This window comes from Scyliorhinus canicula, chromosome 9 (genome assembly GCF_902713615.1).
Source record: "Scyliorhinus canicula chromosome 9, sScyCan1.1, whole genome shotgun sequence".
Lineage (NCBI taxonomy): Eukaryota > Metazoa > Chordata > Chondrichthyes > Carcharhiniformes > Scyliorhinidae > Scyliorhinus > Scyliorhinus canicula.
Window position 1 is genome coordinate 53,648,981 of NC_052154.1, and position 23,488 is coordinate 53,672,468.

Below are 23,488 nucleotides of genomic sequence, written 5' to 3' on the forward strand. Positions count from 1 at the left end.
TTCCTCAACTGGTTGTAACACTGGGCGTGATCGCAATCAGTATATTTAATTGAGCTGTTAGGCTTATTTAAATGTGCACTTGCGGGATTCTCCTGGAACGTGGAACTCACTTCCACCCCTGTGAGACCTCGCCAGGGCACCATTTAATACTGGTTTCCACAATCGTGGACCAGTCGTAATGGCACCTGGAAGGGGTCCCCAAGGCCATTAGTGGTGGTTGGGGACTGGGCAGGGTAGCACCATCGCACTTCATCTGGCACCTTGGCACTGCCAGGCTCGCAGAACTGCGAGGGTGGCAGTGCCAAAATGCCCAGGTGCCAGATTGGCACTGTTCGTGATCGGAGGGGGGAGGGCATTATCAGGTGAGTGAGTGTGAGTGTGAGTGAGTGAAAGGGTGAAAGGGTGAGAGTGAGTGAGTGAGAGTGTGAAAGGGTGTTCCCAAGAGCCTCCCCGAGGTTGGGAGGGTGCCAAAAATAGAAGGGGTGGGGGGGGGGGGGGAGATTGGCACAGCCAGGCAAAATGGCATCCCGATTGGTGAGGAGCCTTTCCTGCTGGGCCGCATTGACAGGATGGTACAAGACTAGTTATCAGCTTCACGTGATGTTCTTTTCCCATGGTCCGAGTAATCTGAGCGACCCTTGACCCCAACCAATAAAAGCTGTGGTTCTTTGGTAGCTTCACACGTAAATTTGTGCTTTGAATCCAGCACAGCACGGCGAGCGATTCTTTCTTACCTTATCATTTAATTTTTTTTCACTATTATGCATTATTTTCTTAAACTTTAATCAAAATAAATGTATTCACTTGATTTTGTGTGTCTCTTAATTGAATTAAGGTTGCAACTCATAGTAACCGTCATATAAAGGATAACCAGGGCCAATCTCATCCCCAATCCTCAACCACGAATACTAATCCCACTTTAGCCAACTCTAATAGCAGATAAACTTAAATTCAAATCTAACCAAAATGAAAAACCCGAAACGGATTTGCTGTAACTGGAGGGGTCTGCCCACAATCACAGCGAGGATGAACTTACCGTCCAACGCCAACTTTCCACCCCTGATTCCAGCTCTACTCATCTTTCTTTTAAATGAGACCAGGAGTGGTAACAAAGAACATCCTTTCCCTCAATCGCAAAGATTAGAAGACACTATAAGGCATAACTAAATTAGGATTGAAACTGCGCACAAGTTCCATTTCCCATTTACTAAATCATGATAACCAATGGTACAGGCCATCACACCCAAATTTCACACTCCCTGTGGGGAAATAGACAGCATCAAGAAAACAACAACATGACCAACAGGGAATAATGTTCAGGGAAAACAGACGAGCTGCAGGGCAGTCCTCAGGATAAAGACATCTTTGCGGTTGCACAAAGACAGCAAAAGCCAAAGATAAAGTTGGATAAACGAGCACTCTTTGTAATGTCCTTTGATTGAGCTGATGTGAACAAAGAACATTGGACTTTGTTTTACAAACAAAGCTATTTATTACTAACACTATATTAACGAATTACTAAAATGTCTAAGATGAATGAAGTTGGAAATAAATGTCTATCACTAACTTACACGCAGATACAACAGAGCTGTTCTACTCTGCGACTGCTATCAACTCCTTACAAACACCTTCTGAAGAACACATGATGCATCCTGGGTCCTGGGACTCCATACCCGCCCCACCTGCTGGCCGGATGGTAGAACAACAACAGTAAAATATATAACTTATAATACACATGCAGATCATAGCTCATAGAATTTACATGTTAAATACAGATGATAGTCTACCTATCATCACGCTCTTCAGGATCTCTCAAATTTTCTGATGAGTAAAGCACGCGCCATCTGCCAAGCCATCTTAACAACACCAAGGTGGTCTACAGCCTTGGCCCCAGCTAGGGGGGATGGTTCGATCAGTTTGATCACCTCCTTCCGACAAGCATCAGGGACAGGAAAATACAGGACCAGTGTTCAGTGGGATAGACTGACCCCAGGCCTTGAAGACAGGGTATGTTGGGTTCCAGCGAATCTGATACATCCAGCCTCATAATCAAGAAACATGACAGCAAATCTTCGAACTCAGTCGGGAACTCTTCTGCCACGTCTTGCCAGGGGCCTGGCTCAAGGATTATACCCCGCTCGGTCTCTTACTCCCAAGCCCTTCGGGATGGACGACAAACCATGTAACTGGATCTCAACAACATAGAGGTGGGCCAAACCAGGATATGCTCTCTCTCTCATCAGCTCCATAAAGTTGCCCCGCAACTCTTGGAAGTGAGCCCTGATGACCTGTACCGCAGAGCCGAGATCTTCAGCAAAGATAACGAGTGTGATGTTTCCACCCCGCTGCGCCATGTCGTCAATTCTGTTACACCGGGAGGATCGCAGGAGAGGCCTAAAATGGGCTTCATGCTGGGCATGATCAAGATAATCATATTTGCTGGTGGGTGGCTGCTTGGGCCAGGGCAATGGCAGTGAGAAACTTGCTGCTGAGTCCATGGACTCGACGTGTCACCCCTCGGGATCAGGGTGGCTTGTCTCAGATTGCCATTGCTGCTGTCTGCCTTTTAAGCACAGCCCTTTGGTGCTTTTTACAAGCTCCTGGCTGCTCACACTGCTGAGTGCTGCCTGTGTCCTTTAAATGCTAAGAAGGCCTCTGGTCATTTGTGATTGCCTCTGCAATCGCCTCCCGGCGGTGTTCAGGAGGGCAGTTTCGGGTCTGCGGCCCAACCTGGGGAAGAGGGCGTCCATCCGCACTTCACTGGCAGGAGGCTTTGAGTCCACCTCAGACTCCCGAACTCGGGAGACAGATCTTCTGTGAGCCATCTTGTTGGCTGCAGTAAGTGTGTGGTAAGTGGAGCGCTTAAAAACAACTCAGCTGCCACGGTCTTTAGCACTAACCGGACTGGCTTTTAACTTGGTACTTATAGCTGGCTTATAGCTGGTGGTGGAGGATTGGGTCCAGTTGGACATTAATTCACATCTTTCTTGGTGGGGGTGGAGGTGGAGATGTGTTTGATGTTCGTGGTGAAAAGGAAATGGTTTGGACCAGGAAACTGGAAGCTACTAGAGTGGTAAAGGGTGTTGGATGGATTGTAAATGTAGGTCTGAAGAGACGGAACAATGGGGGAAAAATAGAAGATTGACTGGAAGAAATAATTAAAGTGGAACTAGAGTAGGCGGAAATGATGGGTCTACAAGGACCATCCTGCTTGTGGATAATGGAAAGATGGTAGAAGCATTCAGTGCATAATTGAGAGGCTATGAGGTAGGAAGTTGTGGTTGGGGAAGCTCTCCAAGAGGTGATTAGTGGAGTGAAGGTCTGATTTGATTTTCAGTAGTGGAGTCAAGCTCCAGGAAAAGATAGGAGCAGGTACCATACAACTGGTATTCAGCCACTGCATGTTGGGTTCTGTTCATCAAGCAACAACAGGTTAAATAAAAATGTCAATGTTGAACCTGAGAGAACAGAGAGTACTGAGAGTTCAGAGGGAGATAAATTGGAGGGAATAGGGGAGTAAGGAAGTTGAGACAGTTGATGACCCACCAGCACTTTCCAACAAAAAGAGGCTCTAGAGGGAGGGGTCCAAGTGGAGAAGTAAAATGTGTTACTCGTATCCAATTACATTTTTCTATAATTGGAGAAGTATAACGTTTTCAAATGTTTGCTGGTTTTTGGTGCCGTGTTCTGTGCAAAGAAAATATTCTTCATGGAATCACATAATGGAAAGGGACGATGAGTGGTCATACTCCAAAACTTTGTTACATATCACCGACTTATTGCTCTTTTTTTTGAAATGTGTCTATTTCTGGACAAGGCTTTTTGTTTCTTTGGTTTAATGTCAATCCATCAGGACGGTGGACAATAAGATTTAGAATATTTTACTTTACTGAAACAGGAAAAGTCAGTGCAGAGGCCTTTGCAACACATTCGCGATTTTTTCTGCCGCTGGTTGAATCAGTCAAGGGTTGCATAATGCGGTATCAGATCACAAAGCTGCGTCCTCATCCTTGTTTCTCAAGTGCTAAAAGCTGTTCCCGAGTACAGCAGTTCAAATCTTACTGAGCATCTGTCCTTGCCATAAATCTACCTCCTAGGTATATATTTGAAATCTAAATATGCTTCGACCCTACCTCTCACAGATGTTCTAGCATCTGTGATATAATTCGTTCGGAAATGGGCTTCCCTATTGGATCTCATTATGCAGCTATTATGTAACTATGGCCCTTCATAAATGGCTGCCTCAAGGTCGCCTAATGCCTGGTGTTGATCTAACAAGCTTCTACTTTACATATTTGCAAATGGCAAACAATTTCAAACAAATTATTTCTGTCAAATAAAGTCGTGTCACCGGAATCACTGGAAAACTGTGAAAATTGAGGGGCATCTTGAGCCCTGCTCTTAGTGACATTTTATGAGGATGCAGTACACTTTTGGTTCCCCTGACGAATTAACAACAAATACAAAATGAATCTAAGAAGGTATTCCAAATACCTAACCCAAGAAAATTAATCACCAAAGACAGTCACTAATGTTTTACTTCACTGGATTTTAGAACCCAAAAATGTACATTGTGTTTAGTGAAGGAGCATTAAATTGAGCCACAAATCTTTAACTTACGAAACTGTGTTCATGGTGAATGCAAAACAATCCTGAAAGCACGCCTCTAAACATTAATGCGGGTCCCAGTCTTTTAAATATCATAGTTATCTTGTTAGTTGAGAACTAATTTGTCAGGTAAGGATTAAAATCTATGCTGACCCCAGTGGTCCATTCTGACTCACTGCCTAGTTTGCCAATGCCCTGCAGGATTGTGTTTAATGGAGAGAGAAGAAGGCAAACAGCCACAGCTGATCAGGATGGCTGATTTATTTGCCCTGAATTAACAACTGACTCACAGCCAAGGAAGACTTTCATAGTGCATGCTGATTCTGTGTCGAGGGAAACAGCATTCCTCGGTAAGTCCCAAATCCTTAATGAGCAATAATTTCACTCCTTTAATTAATGTCCTCAATTAGACAAGGAGACACAGGATTGTGACACAAAACTGGAAAATTTATTTTTGACAGGATTCTCATGCACAAGACGAGGAGCAGAGGAAACAATAACAGCACAGACAAATGATTATTAAGGGACTTAGCATTTGTAGCAGGGTCATAGGATCAGAGCCTGTGCTTTCTTGTGATTTGAAAGGAGGAAAAATAACAGCTATTAAAAATATATATTTTTATGCAGTTTTATTTTTGTTACCTTTAGAGATTTTAATAGAATCCATATATGTGGTTATGCTGATTTAAATCAAACGCCTTGCCAATGTCAAAATAAAGTTATCAGTAATATGGCGTAGCACTCAGTATGTGGCTGATAGTGTATAAAGAATGCAGATTCTCCAATACTGGATTTAGTGGCACAGAGATGTTTTTATATGATCAATACAGAAGACAGAAATTCTGTCTTTTGAGGTAAGATATAAATATAGAGATAAAAATTGAACAATGTCAGTTTCTGGCATGGACATTAGGATATGTGACGATGCTGCGCCCAATCGAGGTGATGAAGGCAACATGCAAACTATCAGCATATTGGTAGCGTACAGCCCAGAGCTGACTGGCTGCACACTCACAAGGATCCACTTGTGTGTTAGCGGCTGGGACAAGTCACAATCACCCTGCACTCCTTAACCGCAACCTGCACCTCTTAAAGGGAGGTTCTTCCCGGCTACAGCAGCTGGTGGAAGTGTATTAAAAAGTGTTTCCAAGAAGGACTAAGAATGCCAATGGAATAGCAGGCCAGAGAAAGAGCTCTCACGTTCTCCGATGCGGTGCTAGATTCCAGAGAATAGGAGTTGGGAAGGAGGAGAGCACATGTTTCCGTGGGTGTTGCGGAGGGGGCTGGTTAGGGAGTATGAGGCCTTCAACTCTCTCTCGCAAAGTGAATGGGTGTTAATTGTATATTAATTATGATTAATTATATGCAGGTGGAGGACATTAATTGGTGTTTCACTTCGCACATATAAAGAGACACTTATTGAATCTGGTGTGGTTGAGTTAGGAGGTGTTAAGAGTGGCAATTGCTTCATGGTACATGAACTTGCTTTTATATCGCCCACAAAGGCAGAATGTTTGCTCCCACAAGCACCGCTCTGCGACTGTCCCAACTGATGCTTTTGGCCAGCCCAGACTGCTGATTTCCATGGTGCAGCCTGCAACTGGGCCTTTGAGGCTGCACATTGGAGATCTTGTGCCACTGGCTCAGGGAAGACCAGCTTTTTATTGCACGGAACTTACAATGACTCCATCACTATAATGGCAGAGCGACTCAGAAACCAATTCACTAATGAAATCAAAGTTGCCAAATACTGTTCCATAATAATTGATTCAACACCAGATGTGAACCAATGCTGACCAATTAACATTAATTTTAAGATATGTGACCAGCAATGATGAAATTGTACAGATTTCTCTGTTTTGTCCAGCTACAACCCTATACTTCTGCGTGGCTGGGGACAACATTTTTGGAAATCATTGCAAATTTAGGTTTGGATATCAAAAATTGTTGTGGTCAGATCTTCGATAGTGCCACACATGTGGCAGGAAAATATTCAGGTCCACAAGCAAGATTGAACAATGCAAGTCTCTGTGCATTATTCATTCTATGTTCCAGTTACTCCTTGAATTTAATTTGCAATGTAGCAGCTGAATCCTGTGAGGCAGCCGTACATTTGTTTTGACTTTGTTCAAAATTTGTATGCCTTTTATTTGGTTTCCACGCATTGGTGGAATATATTGCAATCAATATTGATTCAGTCAGAGGGAATACTTTCGATGGTCAAAAGCATTTGTACACCAAGTGGTCCACTCGTGCAGATGCTGTTTTGACTTTGAAACTAAACTGCATTGATATAAAGGAAACCTTACCAAACATGATCGCATTAAATTCAGAAAAATCATGCGTGAAAACTAAAGCAAAATCCTTAGCAGAGAAGTTTGAAAAGTATGATATTGCTGATTTTATTGTTTTGTGGAACCTTTTACTTCAAAGTATTAATGCTGTCAGAAAATCACTGCAAAATGGTGATACAAATTTACTGAATGCTGCACAATTGTTAGCCTCAGTTAAAAGTTTTGTGATGGACGTTTGAAATTACTATAGCTCGGTGGAAGTAGAGACACTAACATTAACCAAAATGCAATCTGTTGATGAGAGGCATACAAGCCACAGGAAGTTATTTTTTGAGGAAAATAGAGACAAGTAAGCCACTTTAAAATGAAAGAGAGGATTATCGGTGAAACTGTTATTTGTGACACAATACTGGTGCAACTGCAGAGTTGAAGTGAATCTTTGAAGAAAACTTGATTTATGTTGCGTGCTTTTTGACAGAAGTTTGGATGAGAATGCTAAAAGCCACAGCAGTAAGAAATTCTACCAGGAGGACATAGACCAAGTCTTGATGCAAATGAAGTGAAATAATTCATTAATTTCATCAAACATGATGAGGTCTGTGCCTCGAGATCACCAGCTGATTTGTACATGATGGTTTGCAGTCAATCGTTCCAAATGTGGAAATCATCCTGAAAAGATTTTTCACAATGTTTGTCACAAATGCCTCTAGTGAATGATCTTACTTGGTATTAAAAAGGCTGAAAAATGATTTGCGAAGTATGGTGAGTGAGGAACATTTGAAAAATTCAGCAATATTGATGATTGAAAGTGCGTCTTTACAAGATTTTGCGTACAATGATGTAATTGATGATATTGTGAAGAAAAAGTATGGAAGGAAAGCTACATAAATTGCCAAGCCAATAAGGATGAAACAAGAAAACGTTAAAAATAGGTTCTTCTTCCATATTATCTTATTTAAATTCTGTTTTTCAAAAGGGCCCACAACCTGCTGGTCTGATATAATGGCTGCTGGTCACATGCCGATAGTTCTAACCGCCATCCCCTATCGCTCTCAAGACTGGCTTTCAGAATGTCTCTTCTAGGACAAAGAAGGAATCCTGCCAAATAATGCCACACCACTGATATTGTACTTGGACTCAGTGGACTCCACTTGATTGGAGTATTTTATCTTGCACTGGACTTTTTCTGGCCCATTCTGCCCTGCACTGTCCTGTGCTGCAGTAATGTCATTAGCTGATTTTTTCATATCGTTGCTCATTGCCCAGTTCCTTGTTTGCTTGCCTCAAGTCACGGCGATTGCAACACTGACCATCTTTACGATCATTTTGAGGCCAGGTAGGCTTGGATTTCAATTCAGCAATTGCAGGCGTGTTTTTAAAAGTTAATGAGCAATTAAAGCAGTTAAGCCGTTATCAATCTGTGTATTTTTGTGCCTTTGCAATCTGTGGGGTGAGGGTGGGTGGGGTTGGGATGGCTGTGATGTCATTGGGGTGGGGCATTACGTCATTGAGGCAGGGCATTGTGCTTTTGGGGGGCAGAACATCATGTCACTGGGGAGTGGAGCTTGACATAATGCCAGAAATGAGGCTGAGTGTGAAGCACCCAAAGTATAGGTCCGCCTCTGGCCATGCTTGATGAGTGGTGGCATCCCTCATGCTATAAGCTTCTAGCAACAGACACTGACCTTTTCCAGAAATAACTTGCTACGGAAACAGATGAAAGTCTGCCTTAGTGCACCACTAGGTGCTGGAAGAGAATTGGAAGAAATACATTCTTTAGTCACTAAATACCTACAAGGATCTTTTACTTTTGCAAATTTATGGACAGAATTGCACTCTGCAAAAAGACGGACTGTGGGATTATTCGTCGGGAGAATCCTCCGCTCCTCCGTCATCGCAACCACCTCTGCAGGTTTCCCGATAATGTGGAGGAAACCCCACTGACCGGCTGTGGAAACAGCGGGAGAGATTCTCCGCACTCCCGACGGTGCGGAGAATAGCGTGGCTCGTAAAATTTTACGGCCACGCTGTTCCGACGCCCTCCCGCTATTCTCCCCCCCCCACGCCCAACTCCCGACACAAATCGCTGCCGCCGTTTTTTTACGGCCGGCAGCGATTCACAGCTGATAGATGGGCCGAGTTCCCAGCCCTTTACGGCTGTTTTTACGAATGGCAAACACACCTGGTCTGGCCGTTCGTAAAAACGGCCGTAAACACTCGCATTTTATAACCATGGCACCGATTGGCACGGCAGTACCACGGCCGTGCCAAGGATGCCATGGGCCCGCGATCGGTGCCCACCGATCGCGGGCAGCGGGCCCGATGCTCGCGCACTATTTGTCCTTCCGCCGCCCCACAGTATCCATTCGCGGGGCGGCTGAGGGGCATCCCGGCCCGCGCATGCGCGGGTTTCGCGCAAATACGCGATGACGTCATCCGCGCATGCGCGGGTTGGAGTCTTCCAATCCGCGCATGCGCGGCTGACGTCATATGACGCGTCAGCTGGCGCTAACTCGGGCAAGGGGCTTAACGAAATTCGTTAAGCCCGTGATGCCGGAGTTTACGGCGTCGGGCTGCTAGCCCCGACCGGGGACCAGAATCGGTTCCCGGTCGGGAAGGGGGGGCTGGCGTCAAACCCGCCCAGATTTGACGCCAGCCTTACGATTTCTCCCCATATGGGAGAATCTCGCCCAGCGAATCCCACTCCCGGCGGGGGCGCGCCACGCCGAAAAACGGGGCTGGTGGGGTGGAGAATCCAGTGCAGAGTTCCAGATTCAAATGTATTTGTTTCAGTTGCTCTCAAGGCTCTTCAGAACTTAGGAAAGTAAAATACAGCAACAACGTACATCTGTATAGCACCTTTTTACAATTTTTCACGGTGCTTCACAGGAATACTTTGAAAGAAAAATTTGACACCGAGTCCCGTGAGGAGTTATTAGGGTAGATATCGTAAAAGACTTGTCAAAGTGGTAGGTTTTAAGGAGTCTCTCAAAGGAGAAGAGGAGGAGAGCTTTAACAGATGAATTTCAGAGCTTGGGGCCATGGCAGGTGAAGGCAGCCACTCTAGGTTAGTGTTCACCCAAGCTGTTGGTATGCAACAGAATATTATTTTGTCAAAACTCTCAATTTTTAAAAACTAGCAAATTCATACCATCTCTTGCACCCTAAAAAAGTAATGCAACATTAGAGTTTTGGATCACTGAAATTAAATATTTTAAATTATTTGGAGTTGAAGTATTAAAAATGACCTTTTGCCCATTTTTAATTTGGTATAATTCTTTGAACAAACACATCCTAAAAAATTCATACAACTTTAATTTTCAAAATATACAAAAGAAATACATTGGAAGATAGGCAGATACTCAGGTGAAGATTGGAAAACAATAGAAGTATAAAAATATTGCTCCTATCTCATCATTTAGGTCCAAAATCCAAAAGCAATCAAAAAGAAAATAACAGGAATTGGAATACTGTTAAGCCAAAACTAGAATACGATTTTAAATATTAACAAGTATATTAGTAGTTTATTTATAGTAAATCATTACAAATGGAATTTGGGACTCTTTCACATGACAAATGCATTTTGATTAATTTAGAACAACTGCCCAAATTAATAGCATTTACAGAAGTGGCATCTTAAATTGTCAGGGTTTAATTAAGAATCTTGAAGCTGTAAAAAAAATGAATACCTCAGCTGCATTCTGCTGTTCAACAGGAATATTATTTTCTTTCATTAAAAAAAGGGCTGAGCTTTCTGGTCTTTCCCACTGGCAGGGTTTTCCTGTGGCACAGCTGGTGAAGAACTCAAAATGCCATTGACATCATTGAACATTCACCAGGCGCCACACACTGGATTTTGTGCAGATGCTGCTGCTGCACACCCTTGACATCGCCCGTCGCCTGGATGTGCCTTTGTGTGCCTCGTTGTGATCCGACAGAGGATTCCCACTCGTGCCCTCACCATGCAGTTGAAGTCCTGCACGATGGAGCTCATGCCCTCAGCCATGGAGGTTATGTTCTTAACCATGGAGTGGACATCCCTCATCATTGAGTGCACCTCCTGCATCACGGCCTGCACTGTGGATACCACCCTCGCAGAGTTGGCCTCATTGCGTTGGGGTGACGGCACCACCTCCTCGGATAGAAGGTGATGGGACTCATCCAATTGGCCTTGCAGACCAAGGCGTGATGCTGTCATCCCTTTCTGATGCTTGCAATTCTCTGCCTTTGCAGTTGCAGCAGCTCTGGGATGACTGGACCCAGGGGCATCTCATCAGCCTGGTGCACTGCAGAGTCCTGGGCTCCGGCATCCCTCCGAGTGCCACCTCCGGGGAGGACCATGCTTCCACCTGCTGTGAATCTTCAATTGTGAGGTGCTCACTAGTGAGTGACCCAGAAGCCTGCCTACAACCTAATCCCACTGAGGTGTGAGTATCTGTAGTGGTGGAGGGTGCAGGTGACAGACATGATGCCTCTTCCATGCTGGTCTCTGAGAAGTCTTCCTGGGAACTAATTGGATCTGTGCTGTCCAGAGTGCATGAGGGTGTCCTGGGCTGGTCGACTGACTGCCCTGCAAGAGGAGAGATGGCATTAGTGCATCATGGGAGATAACTGATGGGAGAAAGGTTACTCAGATTAGTCTTGAACCATGACTGTGTGTCTTAAGGGCTCTCACTTTTGTCTGCTGCCCCCACTTCACCTTCTGCACAGGTGCAATCCTGCTCCTCGCCAGCCAACTCAAGGGCTCTTTTCTCAAAGACATGAGGAATCTCAACTCAGGCATGGCTCTGGCTGGTTGTGCCGACTCACGAAAGAGAAAATGCTGGAAAATCTCAGAAGGTCTGACAGCATCTGTAGGGAGAGAAAAGAGCTAACGTTTTGAGGCCAATGACTCTTTGTCAAAACTGTGCTGACTCACGGCAGTTACACTTGAGTTTATCCTTCAAAGGGACTAATGGAGAGTGTCATAATATACACACCGGTATATGATGGTGCACAGGCAGGCAGTGATTGACACACAGGATGACCAGTGAACATACAGAACACAGCAGCCAATCACCAGACAGGACACGACCACTATAAAGCCCGAGGGCACTAGTTTTCCCGCTCTCTTGGGATCTAGCCTCTGAGACAGTCAGAGCCCATGAGCAACAACTCGAACATACACCATGTGGTAGTAAGATAGTCTGGTTAGCCTCAGGTCTCCAGTCAAGTCAATAAAATCGAGTTGCATTTTTTCAAGTGTTGGAAGCCTGTCTCTCTCACTACTGCAGTAAACGCAGTCCTCGCAGACCCAGCTTACCCAACACATCAGAGAGAGTATAGGCGGGAGTCCTGCCAGTTCACATGAAGATGAAGTCTGGTATGTGTGGTACTTGGGGGAGGGTCTATGGGCTCTGAGGATCAAAGTGTCGAGCGCCTGTGCTCGATACCCAGGCAGCGCGTATGACGCATTCATCCTGGCACACTGTGTAACTCAATGGACCTAGTTTTGCACGGGATTACTCACCATACCTTGCCGTTAGGTGATCCTGCAAGACAAAGGACAAGACGCATGGTTAAATCGAGGGTAGGCATGGTATGTGTGTGGGTGGGTGGGGGGGGGGGGGGGGGGCAGGGAGGAGAGTATGTCACACATGTGCCACAGGGACATTAGAATTCATTGGCGGCTCACTTGCATCTTTGATGCTGACCTCCGCCTCGGCGACTGCCCGCTCTGCCAACCACTGAGCAGGTCCATCGACGATGAAGGGTTGCAAGTCCAACGGGCCCTCTCTGATCTTATCTATCTCCCTGAGGGTGTGGACCGCATTCCCCTTCAGCACAGGGTGCCCACGGCTAGTGGCCTGTGTGTGCAAGGCAGCGGGCCATGGTGGGCAGTATCGGATTTGGCATGTAGTGAAGGGTGGGGTGCGTATCGACTGCTGGAAGGTGGGGTTCGATCGCCCACTCGGAGGGGCATTGCTACGGGTGTGTGGGATGGGGTTGGTGCTGGGGGAACAGTGGTGGTGGTTACTCATCCTGGTTTGCCTGGGGGGTTGCCCATCCTCATCCAGTGCTGCATACCAGTCCGCTTGGTGGGGGCTGCATGGGGGGAGTGGGGGGTTTGATGATGGATGTGGGATGGGGGTGGTGCCAGGGTCATTGTGCTGGTGAATCACCCTGGCCGCCTTGAGGATGCCATGCAGCTTCTTCCTGCACTCATAGGTGTAGTCTAAGGTGATTAAGATTATGGATAAATATTTAATTGTTACACTGGCGATCCACTGAGCACTGAATACTATGCGGATTTTCTATCGGTCTAAGTGACAGCAATGGTCAGAGCAGCATTAAGTCAGCAAATTTGTGATCAGCATTGACTTTGATGGGTCAGAACTATTATAACTGTTTTGGTCAGTGCCTTTGCAATAACACAGACGTTTCTGAAAACTATGCTCTGATGCAGGTAAATGCATAACTCAAGCTTTGCGGGATTTCTGTACCAGTGAGGAAGTTACCATGCAGCTGTGATATAACCATGATGCAGGTTTTCAGAAAGTTACAGCTTGTACACTTTATGGAGCTTCATGTTTTATCCTCAATAATCCTAACTAAAAACTCTACTTGCTTCGTCCATAGGTACCTCACCCTGCTTTGTGAACCTTTAATGAGTCACTAATTGTGACTTCAAGTCTCTTTCTCCAACTGGACAACGTTGATGGAGTATAATTATACCTAATGTTTTGAACCCAGAAAACGTGCTTTTTTATCTGGCTTTCTGGAAGGACGCCTGTCAAACGCTGGTGCAAATTGGCTTGCAACCAATCGCTTTAGTCTAAATTATTATTCACTGTGCACACTTCTATTTATTTGCAAATTTACAAACATTTTCATCAATTCCTCTATCCAAATCATTCACAAAAATAACAAAGAGAAACAAGTCCAAATACAAAGTCTCATAGAAACATAGAATGGGACCAAGTCCCATTCAGATCCACTCTGATTACCGAAAACCCTCTGACTCGAAGACTTCAGTCGAGTAACCTTTCAGGATAATACCAGTCCCTATAATCCATTACAATCTGATATTTTACAATAGCCATCTATGCAGCACCTTACTAAAGACTTTCTTGTTTCAAAATTAACATGTATAACATTAAACAAGATGATCATCATTCACTATTCTGCCCACTTCCTCAAAGAACTCAATCAAGTTAGTGATGCAGGACCTCCATTTCCTGAAGTCATGCTGGGAATCCCTAATAACTGCTGAACTCTACAAGTATCATAAATCACTTCCTGTGTAATGCTTTCCAGCAGGTTCCTTACAACCTGACGTCAGACTAAATAGCCTTAATTTCCCAGGGCCTGGTTGCTTCTGAAATAAAGCAACCATAGTAGCCTCCCCCCAATCCACTGGAATCAGCTCAGACATCAATAAATTATTGTTGACATATAGTATGAGTGAAAAATGATCCAAATTGGATTTGTTTTTGTTTCATGCTGTCTTACTATCCAAGCATGAGTCTTCAACAAGATAGAAATAAATCTTCTACCTATGTCTCTTTTTAAATATGTAGTTTGTGGAGTAAGTTTTAGAAGAGTAGGTTTTGTCCCATTACTATTTTTAGTTTATTTTATAGAACCGCTTTCTGAATTCAAATGAAAAAAACATATTTGGAAAATCACACTGAGCATGTGCAAGGCATGAATTTAGACATTTTCTGCTCATATTTTCAGGTATGTGTTCAGGGAGGCAGAATCAGAGTATATTAGATATTGAGTTAATTTTTACATGTACCCTGAGCACTGTCAGGTTTACCTCACCACTTCTCCATTTGGGAGCGCAGTCAGGAAAATTCCCAGCTCTGTAATCTCTGCAAGACTCGTGGGAAATAGGGTAGCATGTGGCGCAGTGGATAGCACTGGGAGTGCGGCGCTGAGGACCCGCGTTCGAATCCCGTCTCTGGGCCACTGCCTGTGTGGAGTTTGCACATTCTCCCCATGTCTGTCTGGGTTTCACCCCCACAACCCAAAGATGTGCAAATTAGGTGGATTGGCCATGCTAAATTGCCCCTTAATTGTGAAAAAAAAATAATTGGGTACTCTAAATTTTTTTTTAAGACTCGTGGGAAAATGCATCAGCTGGTCTAAGTTTAGTTCCAGATGAGGGTAACAGCTACTCCGCCCCTCTGCCAGTCACCACACCATCTTCTGAGGCCACGATGACTGAGGCGTTTTCAGCCATGTCGTTGGGAACACCCTCCCAGGTGGAGCCTGCTCAGGCATTGCCATCCAGACGACCACTGGAAGCGAGGTGCTGGGAGGACACTAAAACGTAACACTCACAGGTCTAAGTTTCAGGCACCGTGTGCACAGGATGAACTTTTCACAGATGACTTTGGTTGTTTTTCTCACTGCAATGTATTGTTTTTTATGTAATTGTGTCAACCGTTTTATGTTGTGTTCACCCTGCAGGCTGTGCACTCCCCCTGCCTCCCACAGTCTCTCCCTGCGACCGTGCCTGCAGAAACCTGCCCTCCTCTCCCTTTGGCCCTGTCTTCCTCCTCAGAGGAGTTTCCCGCCAGTAGAAATGCAGATGGCACTGCCCTGTGCACTGAAGGCTGCCAACAGAGAAGTGCTCCAACAAAACATAGAACATAGAACAGTACAGCACAGACCAGGCCCTTCGGCCCTCGATGTTGTGCCGAGCAATTATCACCCTACTCAAACCCATGTATCCACCCTATACCCGTAACTCAACAACCCCACCCCCCTTAACCTTACGTTTTAGGACACTACGGGCAATTTAGCATGGCCAATCAACCTAACCCGCACATCTTTGGACTGTGGGAGGAAACCGGAGCACCCGGAGGAAACCCACGCACACACGGGGAGGACGTGCAGACTCCGCACAGGCAGTGACCCAGCCGGGAACTGAACCTGGGACCCTGGAGCTGTGAAGCATTTATGCTAACCACCATGCTACCTTGCTGCCCCAAAATGAAAGTCCCTAAGCGAGAATCATACCCCTAGACCAACGAGCCGACCTTAGAGTTGACAGAGTTGACAGAAAAAACAAAGCAAATACTACAGGAAAACAGAGGAAATGGTCTGAAGTCCCAACACTAAAGCAACAGCAAACTCTCATATGAACTCCTAACAACTCACAGAGCCAGTGTCCAACCCCATTCTAGGAAAAATGAAAAACGTGATGGCCACCTGCTCATGTTGCCCGTGCTTGGATTGGACCTAGAAATTGTTCAGGCAACGTAGAATTCTAATCGATAGCACTTTTACTTTCCTTAAGAAGTTTATTCATTGTTGTTACTTCTGACTCCCATACGTGCCCACTAATCAAAATATCGCGAGTGTGCGATGATGTCTGGATAAGCCCCGAAGTCTTCTTGTGCTATTTTACACACATCCAGGTCTGAAAATTGGATCTGTTGAAAGTAGTTACAATTTTACATGTACAGCTGCCTCAATGAACTACTGGCGTGCAAATTGCAACCTGCCAGTTTCCCTCCCTATCCCGGTGGATGCTGGGTATGGGGGGCTTAGAACTTCGTCAGAACTTCGGCACCATTTTGACTAAGCTAGAAATACTCTGTCTTTCTGAAAATTCAGGCTCTTATCTGACAATCAGAAATTTCCTCCATTCAAATAGTAGAAAGACTGAGGGCGGAATTCTGTGATCCTGAGGCTAAGTGTTGATGCCGTCGGAAACGCCGTCGCTTTTCTCGACGGCGTCAACACGGTTCAGGATCAGCAATTCTGGCCCTTACAGGGGGCCAGCACGGCACTGGAGTGGACCACGCCACTCCAGAGGCTGATCCGGGCGTGAACTGGGCGCCGCAGGGTACGCGCATGCGCAGAGGCACCGGCCCCAATTCGCACATGGGCAGTGGCTCCCTTCTCCGCGCCGGCCCCGACGCAACATGGCATAGGGCTCATAGGGCTACATGGGCCGGCGTGGAAGAAAGGAGGCCCCAGCCAGAGAATCTGGCCCGCCAAACGGTGGGCCCCGATCACGGGTCAGGCCACATCGGAGGTCCCCCCAGGGTCGGACCCCCCCCCCCCCCCCCCCCCCCATAGGCCACCCCCGGACCCTTCCACACCGAGGTCCCGCCGGTTGAGGGCAGGTGTGAATGGCGCCGGCTGGACTCGGGTTTTTTACGACGGCCGCTCGGCCCATCCCGGGCCAAGAATTGGCATAGAGCTGCACCTGACTGGCGCCGCGCCAACAACACCAGCGGGCAATTGCACCGATTCTCCGTGGCGTGGCGCAATTCCCGCCAGTTGCGGGGATTCTCTGGCCCGGCCCGGGAAAATCCCGCCCTGAATCTATTGTTTTTCGTTTCCACTCCAAGCTCCAAACTATGTTACCTATTCACTGACTACATTCCTCACTCTGGCAACAGTCTGAGATTAAACCAGTCTGTTTCCAGGCATGTCGCATTTGACTGCAAAGATACGTGCACCATAACTAAGGCTTTTCCATCTCACTCACGACGCCTGACTTTGTACTTGTCTCAGCTCATCTGTTGCTGATACCCTCATTCCTGCCTTTGTTGCCTCCTACCCTGAATTATTCCAATGCTCTGCTGCCTGCTCTCCCACATTTTACCCTCTGTAAATTGAGCATATCCAAAATTCTGCTGTCAGTGACCTGTACAAACCTGAAGCTGTTGGGACTACAGAGCGACTGGACAATCAGATTGTCCGTCATACCCTCGAAGGCAGGAACTTCCTCCTGTGGGTGCAAATCTCACCCTGAGATAATTAAGTGTTTCCGTCATAGAATATCTGTGGGCTGCCTCCGAACTGACATTGTAGGTGGGGTGGGGTTGGGGTTAATACAGCACCCTCTAAAATCTTGCCCCACCTCTGTAATCGTCTTCTCCACAGCCCTCCAAGATATATGTGCTCCTCTAATTGAGCATCCCCTAGTTTAATCACTTCACCCTTTGTAACCATGCCTTTTATTGCCTAGACCCCAATCTCTGCAATGCCCTGCCTACACACCTTCACCTCTGTACTATACGTCCTTCTTTTAAGACAGTACTTAAAACCTACGTGGCTGGGTAATTTTTTGACCACCTGGTCAAAATCCTCTTAAACGGCCCAGTGTCATGGTTGGTTTTAAAGTGATCCACGTGAGGCACCATGGGACATTTTATTACGTTAATAATATAGGTTGTTACTGATGTCCGTAACTCCAATTGGAAGTGGAGCTGGCACATTCCAAACGGATCAAATGGCCTTTTTAGTTACTGCAATGCTGATGGTTCTTTTAAGCCTGAATGAAATTCACCATGAATGAAAAATGAAGGTGAACTTGTTTCGCTCGAATGTATTCTCGCTCCCGCTGTTTTTTTTCCCTTAACCCCTTCGTGCGTGTCCAATCGACAAATCCCACTGCCTTCAGTCAGTACATCTGGCACCACCTGCTGGTTTGAGCAGAGAAATTTGATTTCTGCAGCTGTCAATCTTGTGTGAAAATAACTGGCCACAAATGGCTTTCACTGCCCCTTTGATCTTATGGAATAGAATTGATCCTTTTCTCTCTGTGGCTACTTGAGGATCATTTAAGTAAATTAAATGTTAAAAAAAACTTAGCCTTGACTTTACTCCCCGAAAGCTCAGAGAAACATCCTGAAACGATACGTCTCTTCAATTGTATAGGGAAACAAAAGTGCCCATTCTTGGTAACGAAGGGAAGAAATACAAAGACTGTCGAAACATAGAGTTGTCAGATTCAGAACCTGCCCACGATGCCCCGTAACTTGACATGAAGCTCAAGGTTGTCTGAACGAGGATCAACCACAAGTATGACACTTTGCCGCAGAAAGTGAGAATATCAAAAGTTGTGTCAGTCCATACGGCTCTCACACTCACATTCTAGGAGATTACATAGCAGATAAAGCAGATGCATTGCAGTAGGTTACCTGCGTGGCTATAGTCAGGAATGAAAAAGAGCGGTCAAACAAATTTAAGAAAACGGATCCTTGCTTTTCTTTCCTTAGCTGGAGTCCATCTATAATGATGTTTTAAACATTATTATACGCCAGTGTTTAATTGATGAAGGATTGACTGATTTAAGAAAAGAGCGTTTGCGCTCTGTATGACTAGACCTTATATACAATTCTTCCTCTTACTGTACAAGTCATCATGCCAGCGCTAACTTCCACGGAACCTGTCAGAAACAAGCTTTCATCCTATATCGAGTTTGATAAGCTTCTCTACTTGAATATTTTGGGGAGCTATCTTGATGTTTAACATAATGAAGGGTATTATCATGTCAGCATCAAACTTTGTATGGTTGCTGGAACTCAGGACTCATAAAAGTCACTTTGGAGACAATGAGCAAGATATAGCTGGAGGCATATTGCTCTCCATACTGAGAGGGAGTAGAAAAATGGATAAGCACTGATGTTCCTAACGGTACTTAATGTTTCCTGTGCAAGTTGTTTGCAGTCTGTGCTGGAGCCTCTGAGCTCCAGTACTACAGATAAGAACAAGATTGGCTTTGACAAGTCACAGCTTTGAAATTTAGATTTAGATGTCCCAAATTGCATGGTAATACTGCCCACAAACAACATGGTAATCTATTCATTATATAACAGGATTACCACAGTGCAACAAATCAGGACATTCAAATGTGTACACCATAGGTGGAAATATGTTGAAACCTGGTACTTAGCAAATGGAATTGGCTGTTACCTTGTAATTTCTCTTTACCTACCTTCCATTAGAAGCACAGTTCCAAATACAACAAGTCCCCAAGGTTGGACGACCTCTAACACAGTTCATGTAACTAGGATACCATGTATAAATAAAAAATGATTGACTGTTTCATTGATTCATTTCGTTTACAGAATCAGTTCAAAGGCTTAGCATTTTCAATAGCTCAACAGTATTTATTAGTCACTCGGAATTCCCTCATAGGCAGCCTGACAATCGGAAACAATATGCAAGGATACAATTCCACAACAAGGGTATTTTTAAAATTAATTATTGTACTCTCTTGGAAGGGGTACTTGTAATATTACCTTCTTTGTTGTGTGTGCGCTATTGTAGGTCTGCTGGCCTGTGAAGTATTTGTGAATCTCCTGTGTAGCCAAATGAAAAAAACTGAAAAGAGGCAGAACCTTGATTGAAAAAAAGTAAGACAAAATTAGTGCAAAGGCAGGAAAGCATAATTTTAAACAATCGAGGAGCACCAAAATAACCTTCCAAAATATTTGTTTAAATTGAATACCACATCTAATTGTGTACTATAAATTGACAAAAGTTACCTTCAGTTGAGCTTTTCAATCAGCTAATTATAGCTAATAGGACTAGGCCCTCTAATAGGGACTAGTATAGATGCATTAAAGGGAAAGCTCAAAAAGCATATGAGGGAGAAAGAAATAAAGTTATTGGTATAGCCTCAATGGCGGTGTCGGGATCAGGACCATATAGTTTCCCATGACCTTCCCAGAATATCAACTTCCTGTTAAGGCAGGCAGGACATCCCCTTTAAGGGGGCGGGGTTTCCCCTTTACAAGGAGAGCACCAGTTGTATAAAAACCATGAACTATCTGCAAGTTGGGGAAGGAGTCCCACAGGGAGTATTGTAACTGTATTGGAATAAACTGCTTTAATTCCTACCATCAACTATGGGTTCTGCCTATCGCATATTCAACAGTTATGCGAATAGTTAGGGGAGGAACGATAGGAGACTTGTGCGGAGCATTAACAGTGACATGGCTGGATGGTCTATCTCTGCAGTATACTCCATGCAATTCTATGCAATAATGGTCCAAATGCTCTTCATTAGTTGCTAACTGCTTTTCAATAACCATTTTATCATTGTTATGATTATTTCTTCTTTTAAAATTTCTTTCCAACTTGACTTGTTAAGTCGCAAAGGAATTGTTAAAACATGAAAATATAGAAAACATTTTTGATCAAATTTGATTCAGGTAGCTCCTGCTCATGAGAAAGGCAAAATGTTAATGTTTTTACTTTTTCCATTTGTGTTCCCCATCTCCTGCCTCTGCCAACACAACGATTAGGGAAACAGCATGTTGGTTTAGGGGACGATGGATCCAAGGTGGTCTGTCTTGTCATCCGTGTGTTTTTCCGCTTCTAAGATAGACCCCAGCACTGAAAGATAAGCACAAATGATATCCCCTGAAAAGCATATCTTTCTTGTTTACTCACTTTCAACAGCTTGTGTGCCATATAAACCCCTTTGAGGGAAGGACTCAAACTCATTTAACTAAATTAGTGAAATTTGAGATATTTAGTGAATAAGTGCCTTTCACTGTCAGAAGGTACTTGGTGGATCTCAAGCTTTTAAAGTAAAGTAACATGATGGCCAGTTGATTATGTATTTAAAATTGGCTTGGAAAATACAGCAGGAGGTGATGATAGTTATAAATGAAACTGTCTGTGCAATGGGATAAATATATATGACACTGTCTGGGGAATGGGGAAGAACATTGAATTAATCAGAGATTTCCACAGTCATCTGTTCTTTGATGTCCACACAATTCAAATATGGAAGAGGGTAATTTCTTGTAATTCAATACTTTTTGCTGACACCATCGCCATGGTCCAGTGGCCACTGAACCTTAAGGGGAGAGGGAGGGAGTGCAAAGTTAGAACGGGGCTTCATCTGATTGAGGTGCCCCCCACCACCTTGCGTGATCATTTTTTGGCTTCCCCACACTCAGAAAATCTTCCTGTCAAGCTAAAAATTGAGGCTGGGTGAGACGTGGCCCATAAGTGGTCAATAATTGGCCTCTTCAGGGCCTCATTTTGGTTCAGGATGTGCAGCCCTTCTGAAGCTTCGCCCGCCCCAGTGTAACATTTCTGAGAGGTTGGGGAGGGAATCTCATTTTTGCTAATTCATGCTCCCTCTGTCTAAAAACTCGCAGGCAGAGGGCATGAAATTCAGGCCCAAGTTAGAATTGGCCAGTTGACTAATGTCAAGTTGGCTGACAAAGAAACCGGGACAAATTAAGTAGACAGGTTAAGAAATAGTGAACAGAATTTAGCATCTACTCATACACAGTATTGCATGCTTATACAGGAAACGTACAGAAAGAACACAACTTTCTGAAAAGCCTATGGGCGAGATTCTCAGGCCTTGTTGCGCTCTTCCTCAAGCAAAACGAGACCAGTGAATAGCAGGAAATGCCGAAAACAAGAACTGCACCAGGCGACAAAAGGTTTGTGAAGCAATCGGCTTTCTCCCGTAGGCGAAATCTGGACCTCACCATAGAGTGACAAGAAACCAATTATCACCACTAAAGCCCAACTTCCATACAATTAATGGGAACGATCCAATATCCAACAGCCTTCTGTCATTCCAATCAACTCTTACCAACTTTTACCGATGCTCCATAGAAAGCATCCTATCTGGCTGCAACTGCTCGGCCTAAGACCACAAGACACTTCAGAGAGTCATGAACACAGCCCAGTCCATCACACGAACCTGCCTCCCATCCATTGACTCCATCTACACCTCTCGCTGCCTGGGGAAAGCGGGCAGCATAATCAAAGACCCCTCCCACCCGGCTTACTCACTCTTCCAACTTCTTCCATCGGGCGGGAGAAAAGTCTGAGAACACGTACAAACAGACTCAAAGCAGCTACTTCCCCGCTGTTACCAGACTCCTAATTGACCCTCTTATGGGCTGACCTCATTTAACACGACACCTCTGTATGCTTCACCCAATGCCGGTGTTTATGTAGTTAGGGCAGGACGGTAGCCCAAGTGGATAGCACTGTGGTTTCACAGCGCCAGGGTCCCAGGTTTGATTCCCCGCTGGGTCACTGTGTGGAGTCTGCAGGTTCTCCCCATGTCTGTGTGGGTTTCCTCCGGGTGATCCGGTTTCCTACCACAGTCCAAAGACGTGCAGGTTAGGTGGATTGGCCTTGATAAATTGCCCTTCGTGACCAAAAAGGTTAGGAGGGGTTATTGGGTTACAGGGATAGGGTGGAAGTGAGGGCTTAAGTGGGTCGGTGCAGACTCGATGGGCCAAATGGCCTCCTTCTGCACTGTATGTTCTATGTACTGGTCTGTATACCTTGTGTTGCCCTATTTTGCAGTTTCTTTTATTTTCATGAACTTAATGATCTGTTGAGCAGCTCGCATAAAAATACTTTTCGCTGTACCTTGGTACACGTGACTGATGCACAATCAATTATGATGAGACAAGAGTAGAATGCAATCGAGGCTTTATTACACAGAGATGTGTGGCCTCCTACAGCAGCTGATGAAATGGCTGTTCGGAGAGCACGCATATTTATACTCCACCTACTGGGTGGAGCCAGCAGGCAGGAATCTACCCCCGTACCTGTAGTACAGGGGCCTTACCGTAATACCCATATATACAATATAATACAACAGTGGTGACTACCACATTCACCCCTGTTAAAAATGAGTCCAGTGGGGGTGGTGAGATTACAGAGAAGGTTACAAATTGAGACGATCAGGCGCCTTGATCTGTCGTTGAGAGCGCTGTAGTGCTGGTGGCGATTCAGGCATCGGCTTGGTCTTCGGTGACTCCAGGAGCATGTCAAAATCCTCTTCATCCCTGGGTGGGAGC